This window comes from Adiantum capillus-veneris, chromosome 2 (assembly GCF_014529385.1).
Source record: "Adiantum capillus-veneris isolate H3 chromosome 2, ASM1452938v2, whole genome shotgun sequence".
Lineage (NCBI taxonomy): Eukaryota > Viridiplantae > Streptophyta > Polypodiopsida > Polypodiales > Pteridaceae > Adiantum > Adiantum capillus-veneris.
In genome coordinates, this window is record NC_140932.1 from 101967312 (window position 1) to 101977196 (window position 9885).

The window sequence follows — 9885 nt, forward strand, 5'->3', positions numbered from 1 at the left end:
GTTCAACATTTCCTTCTTTATTAACATTCAAACCTCCATATCATTTCTCATTTGTATTTCTTTGCTCGCTTTTTATCTCTCGCTAGCTTTTCATCGCTCGTTAAATGATAGTACTCGTTCCTCCTCATGTTGCCCTCATGGTGTGCCTAAAGCCTATTGGTTGGCCACCCAAGGGGTCCAATGATAATTTAGGGGATTTAATTGCTTGATTTTGCATTTATCAAGTCCTCTCTCTCAAAGGGTAAAGGGGGACACTTGTCTCAAGGCTACCCTTGCTGCTTGTAATGCCTCCTGCTTATGATTGGCTAGGCCTAGACGGGTCCAATGAGCTTCAAGCATGAGCTACAAGGGGGGGTCGACCCAAGAAATCTAGGGGGTTGCTTAGGGGGTATACTCACCCACACACACTCACAAACACTCTCATTGTGTGCTAGGCAAGGTGCAAGAGCTCCATCTCCTTCTCCAAGCTCCTTGAGAAGTTGAGAGCCTACACCAACACTCTTGGCTATGGAATGCAAATCCAACCAAGAGCTATGCTTCAATGCTTAAGCTTTCCATCTTCTCTATCTTCATTACTATGATATTATGTATGCTAAGCAAGAAGAGTGATGATAAGTGAGGGACTATTTCTTTCTCCTATGGAATACTTCTTCTTCCTCTTCCCTACCCTCATTCCCTGCTAGCTCTCTCCACCTTCGTTAGGTGTTTGAGGTATTGGGACTGAGGCTTGGGATAGTTAATTCTTTCCACAATGTGCATGTTATGCTTATTGCAAGAATGCTAATGGTTTATTGCAAGTAGGTTAGTTACTTAATGCAAGTAGATTAATTGTATTGCAAGGTAGATTAATTGTTGCTTTAGGCACAAGTTGATGCATAAAAATATACATCCTTATGCACTCAAATTATTTAGGGAACACAAAGACTAATGATGTTCATGAGTTCTTGATTGTTTTCAAGCTAAGATTGATTGTTGATATTATGCAAAAGCTTGGTGTATGACGCTTCCATCTCCATACTGCCAAAGAGGTCTCAAGGAACACAAAGATTGTATTGTATCAAGTCTCTCTTAATGAGGGAATCTATAATACAAATGCCTTTTGGAGGGGGGACCAGATCCACATAAATCCGGTCCTCAACTGTTGTCATATTCTCTAAAATATCTCTCTCTCTCTCTCTCGCAAAAGTATTGTTTATGCCTAGTTAATTAAATGTTATGATTAAGTTGCTACTACCAATTAAGTTCACCATCTATGCTCTAAAAGTTGCTCACTCTAATTCTCTTAATTCTGCTATTCTCTAAGTTCATAGGCCATTTCCATTACATACTCCGTCAAAGTTGGGGTCTCCGGTAAAGTCAATTGCTCTCCTCCAATATTTTTCTCGATCACTTGTGAGAGAATTCTTGAGGCGTCCATCGAGAGTTGCTCCATCCACACCTGTTTTTCACACCATCTTATAAATTCATGATCACCTCCAAGAAAACTATAAGAACTTTTTATATTATTGTCTGCACGAAGCAAAGACAACATAGAAATCTATTTATCTTGAGAGCATGCTGCAATTGAAATTTGGTATAATTTATCCAATGTGATCTTTTTTGTCGTATCAAACATTGGCAGACCCCAAAGAACATCAAACCAAGACTTTCCCAAGCTTGGATAGATAATACAAAACATCTATAATTAGTATCATAGTATCACTACCATATTACAGATCTATATGAATCATGACAAATTGAAACACACCTCTATAGAAACTTACTCTATGAATCTTTCACACAAATGTTTAAGTCACAACTTTTCTAACCATTACAAGATTGTGCTCTCGTTCTTCCTTTGGTAGTCCACTTGGAATATTCTTTTCCTTTTTCTCTACACTCTTTTTGTAGCTTGCCTAAGTTTAGAAGCATAAATCAATAAATAGAATCAAACAAAATCATTTGAGATTACAAGATCACTAACCCAGATCTAGATACTAACCAAAAATACCATCCAAGCGAGCAAAGATTATGTAAGAGGACACCAAAATTTACGACCACCGGAAGCTTCAGTCACACGTGCTTTCTCAATAGCTATCTTCTCACTTGGTGTAAAATCCGCCATAAAATCATCCACATCACACGAGTAAAGAGTACTGGTGTATTGCAAATATTCCCTCAAACTTGTGAGAACAATAGCATTTTCATTCATTCTGCAATAAAATTAATCATAAAAAAAGAGAACAAAAAACTTTAACTCATAATATTTCAAAGATATGAAGCACTCACAAATTGAATCTCTGAAGAGTAGCCAAAAGTTTGACTTCATGTTTTTTATCAGGGTCAATGAATTTAGCTCTGATCCTAACATGTCTCTCTTTATCTCTAGACCACACTTCTTTTATGACTACCATCCAAGAAGCGGTTCTATGATTTTCCTCCCAAAAATAGAACATTTCTCTAGACAAACAAGACCAAATTGGATCCTCCTCAAACTCCTCATTGATAGAAAATAGAAAGCCAATGCTTATCCCATGTGGACATGACGTCAACATCCACAGGTTTAGTTGTGTCATTAGGAAGACATAAAGAAAGAATGAATAAACCTTTAATGGGAACATACCCTTCATGAGTAAAATCCCTTTTCAAATCAGAGAGATCTGGTCTCAATTCTCAAAACCCTTGTGTTAATGACACAACGACATAGAGGTATCTCTGGAACTAGCTTACCCTTGTGCATAGTAAGTGCCTTCAAAATGCCTTACCCCAAAGGTTTGTCAATGATTGTAGGCACATGTTCATCCATTTCTTGTTCCATGTCATCCTCTAGAGTTTTCATTTTAGTGTCACCATCTCCCTGCTCAAGTTCTTGGATTTGGATCTCACCTTCCAACTCCATAGGTGCCACTTTCTCTACCTACACTTCTGAATTTTATGTTGCCTTCTTTGACTTTTGTCACGAACTTGAGCTAGATTCTCTTTTCCCTCTCCACTTTCACGTGTCATAGTGATGGTTCCCAAAACAAAAAAGGGAGAAGCATTAAAATTTACATTAATCATCAATATCCACACAATGAATATCGTATGCATTAAAAATTACATGCAACATGACCAATTTTGCTAGTGAAATTATAATGAGAGCCAAGTAACATTTTGTACCGTCGGACCAACTCAATCAAAGAAATGGAAATATGCTTTTGTACATGCACAAATTTTCAATGTACCCAATGTTGCAGCACTGTACTTCCATCACAAAAAAAAATCTAAACAAACTGCATAAAATGAAAATATCATCCACCAAGTTAGGGAAGCAATCCAACCTGTATATCTTGCTGGAAAAATTTACTAAATAATTGAAGTCCTTGCCAATTTTACTGGCCAAATTAAGCATGTTTGTTGAAGAGTAGGAGCACAAGGACTCCACACTTTCCGTTAAATGGCTTTGTAGCAATAAAGTGAAGTTTATGGAGAGGGATTTGGGACCCCAGTTAACTTACTCTCCAATACCCACAATTGCCTACTTCAATAATCATAAAACCCATCATAAACCCATTGTTTTCCCAAGTCTTTCCTTTTCACGGGGATTAGATCAACACAAAAAGAGAACTTTCATGTCAACAATAGGTAGGATCTCGTAGGGCCGACGGGTCTCAATTAATGTGAATTAAAGTAGCACTGGTCCCATTTAATGTGAATTAAAGTAGCACTAGAAAATGAGTGCATTGCTGACATGGAGAGAAAGAAATTCCGCTTGCGCGGCTGTTTGAAACATATGAGATCACTCTAGGGTGAACGGATTCAATTGTATGAGGCTTTCACTCACTCCTAGATGTCACATAAAAAGAGCCCATACCTGCATTCTAGAGGCAAGGAAAAGGGAAATGTGTGTATATCATGCTGGTACAATTATCCTTTTTGATTGTAAATGTAGATGGCAGTACAGGGCCTATGAGACCTAACAAATGACAATCTATCTTTGTGAATGAAAAACTATCAACAAGGTAGTTTAGTGATCCAACCTGTAAATTTTGCTGGAAAAATTAGAAGAGCAAAAGCCTTCGTAGTTGCCAATGAAGGGCATTCAAATCATATTTTGTTGGTGAAATTGATTATATCTACTGACGCACATGAGCGCAAGGGGATTCAAAAGCATTCACAATGACTCTGCTGGATTAGAACAACAGCTTACAGGTCTGAAGAAAGCACATCAGCAAAACTAAAGAAAAGTAGAAGAGCATGGTTGAATACCTAATTCGCCCCAGCGAAATTCAACAGGAGCAATCCTTATATCCGAGGAGGAGCTATCTGCATTTCTCCATTTCTGTGTTTTGCAAGCATCATTAAAAAGTTTTGACAGTCTGCATTTCACATTGGCTAGGGAAATGTGTTTCACATTGACTCTGAGTTTCTATGTTTCACACTAGCTAGGGAAACGTGTTTCTAATGGCAATGAAATTCCGGCGTTCCTATGCATTAGCAAGTTCTTTGATAAATCCGATATTGGTTTGATCATGAAAACATGTCTTAAAAAGCAATAGTTGACCACATTCTCAAAACAAGTAGCAATTATTGCCCATGTTCTCAAACTTCCCTCAACTATCAATATGTGTTTATTTTGCTGGCTTATTTATAATAGCTCCCTGTTTATCACAAGTGCTTTGTCTTAAACTTCAAAGGCAGTTAATAGCATCCGTATTTATCCATTCACAACTAGTTATTTTTATACTTCAATCTTTTAATGGCTCCTCTCATGGAATGTATTGAGGATTCCAACGGTTTTCAACTCAACGTTGAGTGTGTCCCCTATAACACCATTCTGAGTTTTTCATATCTCGCTTCGTACTTCAAACTACAATAAGATACAATGAACCTATATAAACAAGTAGATCATAAGGATGGAGGTGAGGTTCTATTTGGAGTAGTGAGCCATTCAGATCCCAATGGTAAATAATTTCTCTTGGACATTTAGTTTAGTGCTAAGCTTTTCAGTTTTGGAAGTCCACAGATTGGTTTGCAAGAAGATACATCAACTACTAGCAGTATTAGCTTGATTACCGAGTTACCTTCCTATAATACTCTTCATTTGGCCGTTGTCAAGATGGTTTCAAAATTTCAACAGGTTCATGAACTTCCAAACAAATATGATGGAAACATTTTATTTGAATTTCCACCATCTCATGATGGGCCAAAAAATAAGGGAATGGAAACCAAATATAGTGGGCAGCTTTGCAGTGGAGATGGTACAACACACATCTCAGGATTTAGTGGGACAATTAGGCTAAGAAAGTGTGCAGGTCACATGTTTTGTACAAAATATCTTTCGCCCTATATCAGCAGAACAAGAACCAGAAATGAATGTCACTGGAATGGTCGTGTGAACAAGGTCCCATAGTTGGGTGATTTGGCTCTTGTATCCCTAAATTGTCTCTATTGCAAGTGCCCTCCATCTTGTATGGCCTTGTGTGGATGCAAGATGTACTTGTACCTTCCCCATGATACACCAACTAGACCTATAACACATTGTTCCATTCATCTAGGGTACATCTATATAGGGTTGGTGAAGGGTCTTCAAAACAAGATCTGGTTGATATAAAACAAAGCTTGCAATATATATTGTATCAAGGTACAAGTTTAAGACGTAAGGCTTCGCAAAAGAACCTAGTAGAAGACTTTGTGTTGGAGGCTGTGCTATTTATAGAAAACAATGGCCAAATGACAGATCTTGAGCTTAATGACTTATTTCAAAAAATTCAACCATTGCTGAGTACTAAAAGGTTGCACTCATTAGGAAGAGAATGGGATCTAGGAGGGCCTCTTTATTTGGCAGTTAAGGAAGTCAAACCTTTTATACTAAGAAAGAAATCAAAGGACAACTTTTGAATTCAAACAGGCAAAACGGCTAGTTTTTTGAATTCAAAGTTCCCTCCCAGAATGGAATTTAAAATATAGCGGGTAAAACCATATCATGTAGCATATCTTAGAAATATCTCGACACGTAGATTGTAGATCTATAATCTCCACTCAAATCGGAGATCATATGTGGGAGTTATGGAAGGCCAAAAATCATAAAATTGACCACTTTCTTCTTGGGAGGAAAAGTGCATCCTTTGACCACTCTTACACACCCACCATTCTTGCACACATTGCGTATACCTATTCCTCATAATATTAATCACCTCCATAAGCTCATGGCAAATAAAGAGGCCCTCCTACACCCCATCCTCTTCCTAATGTGTTTACATTACCATATTTTCTTACTAAAAATTATACTAATCATGCTTTTCTTTTAATTGTAATAGGATTTCAAGGTGGAAAAGAGATGACAAAGATAGTATGTCTGTTTTGAAACATGGATTGTAAAGTGTTCCAGCCCTAAAAGCAAAAAGCAAGTTGCACTTCATACATGGTGTAGTATTTCTAGGTCAGTGTTTAAGATGAGTTCAAAGGGAGCTAGTTGAGGTATAGATCTTGTCAATAAAATGCAACCATCTAGAGAGATGGACAATTGTTGGGTATGCTTTGATCACAGTGAAGAGGATTAGAGATTGGCATGTCATGTGTATAATCCATATATGCAAGAACTTCAAACAATAGCAATTGGTGAGTTTGGATGTGAGGATAAAGAGGCTCAATTATTATCATGGAAACTATTGAATGAAGTGTTGGAAAATGAGGGTTACCCAAGATCTGAATTCCATGGTTTCATGGCTGATGCTCAACAAATTTGGTTGGCGGTGTGGACTATGTTAAATGGAGGTCTAGAAAACATTATGGATGGAAAAGAATGAACTTTCCTGTGGGATTAGGAAGACAGCCTGGATAAACGTTCAAGAAAGTGTGTCCAACCAAAGTGTCAAGAGGAGTTCAAAATTCAATGCAAGCCTTGGAAGAATGCTCCCTCTATTGAAAGTGCTACTATGGATTTGAAGTCTCTATGTGACTGTTTGGAGAAGGGTAGCTTGCCTTTTCTCTGAAAATATTGTGATTAATTTAATTATTCTTTTGTGCCTTTCAAACATTCTTATATTTTCTCGAGGCAATAGAGGAAGATGATAGATAAATGGTTCGATGTTGTAACCTATCTGAATCTATTCATGGGAGCTGGTTGGCCACAAACAATGGTGTGAAATATATGTCCTTATATGAAGCATGTGTGTCAGATCTCATTGGTGCATGCCAGCAAGGGGCACAACATACCGCTTTCTTGAAGGGGCACACATAGGAGTTGGACCCAACTTACAAACTTTGCAACATAGGGAGACAACGAGGATGAAGAAAACATACTCAAAAAGAAAGATAATAAACCAAACAAATGAAATTTCTATAGAAATTTTTATTGATATTGAGTCAGATGTTGACTCTCAAAATACAACCACAGTAAAAAATAAGAGACCCAAATCACTTGCATATGCAATCCATGAGTTTGACTCACACAAGACAGAGTTTCAAAAGGTTACAATGCCTCAACAACAAAGACGGTCCTCCTGTGCTGCTAGTTTTTCTCCTGATAGAGATGATAGTTTTATAATCGCAGAGGTAGATGTGAGTAAAACAGTGTGGGAAATACGTCGAACCAATTTAGGGAGTATGGTTAGATGTCAAGGATATCTCAACTGTATTAAATCTAAGTGTAACAAATACATAGACTCAAAGGGACGTGCAGGCAATGAAGGAGTTTCGACAGCTTCTTTCTATGGAAGAATAAGACTATCACGAGATGACTCTGAAATTCGATCGCAAATGACATTGTTTTGTGGTGATAGTATTGAGCATAGCTGGGAGCCAACAAATTCCATTTATGGACTACTATCACCCGCACCTACTAAATGGTTGGTGGCCAAAGGAACATTGCTTACTACCGGTGAAATTCAAAGTCTTCAAGATGAAAGATTTGTTCTTGATGGCCTACAGGGAATGGGTACCCTAAACCCTTTTGGACAAGCACATGGGAATATTGCACAAACAAAAGCCAAGCCTAAGTACATAGAAGGTCAAAAAATTATTATTAGAAGATCAATCAGTAAGGATATGCATAGTAGGATTGATTCTCCAATGTCATTGGAATATAAGTTGTTGAGTACACATGTTATTCAACGTAGAGAGTATGTTGAATTTGTTATAGCCACTTCTGGGTTAAGGAGGAAAGGTACCTTAGACACTATGATGATATCTGTGTTTCCATCTTGCTCTTGTGAGGACTTTATTTGTAGGTCATGCGGAACAGACTGTTACATGCCTTGTAAAAATATTTATTGTGTCCTTCTCCGTCACTTGCAACTTGACTTGAAAGTCCATAAACTAGTTCACCAGGCTGCTTTGACAAAAGATGATCTCCACATTGCACTCTCAAGAATTTTTTAGCCTAGATAGTACTAGTTTTGGTGCCTTTGTGGCTCGGCCATCTTTTTGTGCTTCAAATATCCTCCTTTTTGCACCTCACATTATCAACTAATAAAATTAAAATACCAATATGTAGTATCAATTTGGATTCCTAAGCCAATGCTTATCTTGTTGTACTTCAAATTATTAATTTTTTGGCTTCAAGTTCCAAGCTAAACAAAGTAAAATATGAGTGTTTGCTATGAAAAGGAGTGCCTTAAGGAAATTCTTTACCTTTGCTTAACTAGCCTGATTAATAACAAATTTATTCGAAAGGATACAATAGTTTTTATGCTCAAGATGATGGCATCAAAATTTTGTAAATAAATTCTTTTGACATATTTTCTACTCAAAATATAGTCGTTTATATTCAATATTTTCTATCACTAAAGAATAAATTGTGTATGGATTTTGAACCTTGGCTCACTAGCTCGTGGATTTTAGCTAAAAAAATGGTAACCCCAACTTAGAGGCAACACTGAGTGATGGTTTTGGAGTACATATTCGCACATCGAAGATAGATATACCCAAATTTTCAAGGCCTTGAAGACTAGATTCTCTACACTGCCAACAATAGAGCAAGCATGGGCTTCATTGAGGAGACTTTAACAACATGGTGAAGACTCCTATGCTTATGAGGAGGAATTTTCTTGTCAATGGCAAGATATGGATTAAATTATACTTTTCTAGAGTATGTAAAGATGGATCAATTTATTTCCGGATTGTCTCCTTTACTAAAGACAAAGGTTACTTGTAGTGAACCCTCTACTTTCGAAGAGGCAGTCATTATTGCTCGGAGGAAGTTTCACAAGTACATCTACATCGAAAATGGTTCCCATCATGCTAGAAGAATAGACCATCAAGAAAATGTTTCAATCAAGGAATCATTTCCTTTATTGTACCTAGCAATAAAATCCATGTTTTTGAAGTCTAAAAATCAACTTCACATTCGGTTTCATCTCTTCAAGGTCAACCTCTCCTATCTTCACATATACCTTTCATGTCGATCACCATACCCTCTTAAGTTTTGAAGAACATAAACACTTGATGATTGATGGATGTTTTCAAACTTTCTACCTTTGGTTCTTTGGTGTATGGAGGTCTCAAAGTATGATGCTTTTGGTCTCCCTTATACAAGGTAAACTTAAAGATTTGTACTTGTGGATCTTGTGTAGGTGCTTACCAAAATCTTTTCTCTTTCAAGATGTTGGTAGTGATAGAAACCCAGGTTGAATGACTTTCATGAACTAGAGTTTAAAGATTTTCTCATACAAGCTCTTGACAATTGTACCAGATACATCAAATTTACACAGGAGGAAGAGACACCTATCATTTATATCCCATTCATAGTGGTGGAAGCAATGATGTACAACAATAATAGCTACAAGTTTTTTCAAACCAATTTAATAGGTGATTCCATACTATACATCTCTCTCTTAGAGAAAAGCTTCAAGATCTTTGATCTTGGGGGGTGCATATGGAAACTTTTTAATGAAGGTGGTTTACTCAGTCACTTCATTACATCAT

The 9885-nt window shown here is 37.1% G+C and overlaps 2 pseudogenes; one reads left to right on the forward strand and one right to left on the reverse strand.

The window, feature by feature from the left end:
• Window positions 1–2008: 2008 nt before the first annotated feature.
• LOC147463292 (uncharacterized) lies at window positions 2009–2985 on the reverse strand (annotated as a pseudogene).
• A 1732-nt stretch (window positions 2986–4717) lies between these two features.
• LOC147463293 (uncharacterized) lies at window positions 4718–5261 on the forward strand (annotated as a pseudogene).
• The last annotated feature ends 4624 nt before the right edge of the window (window positions 5262–9885 follow it).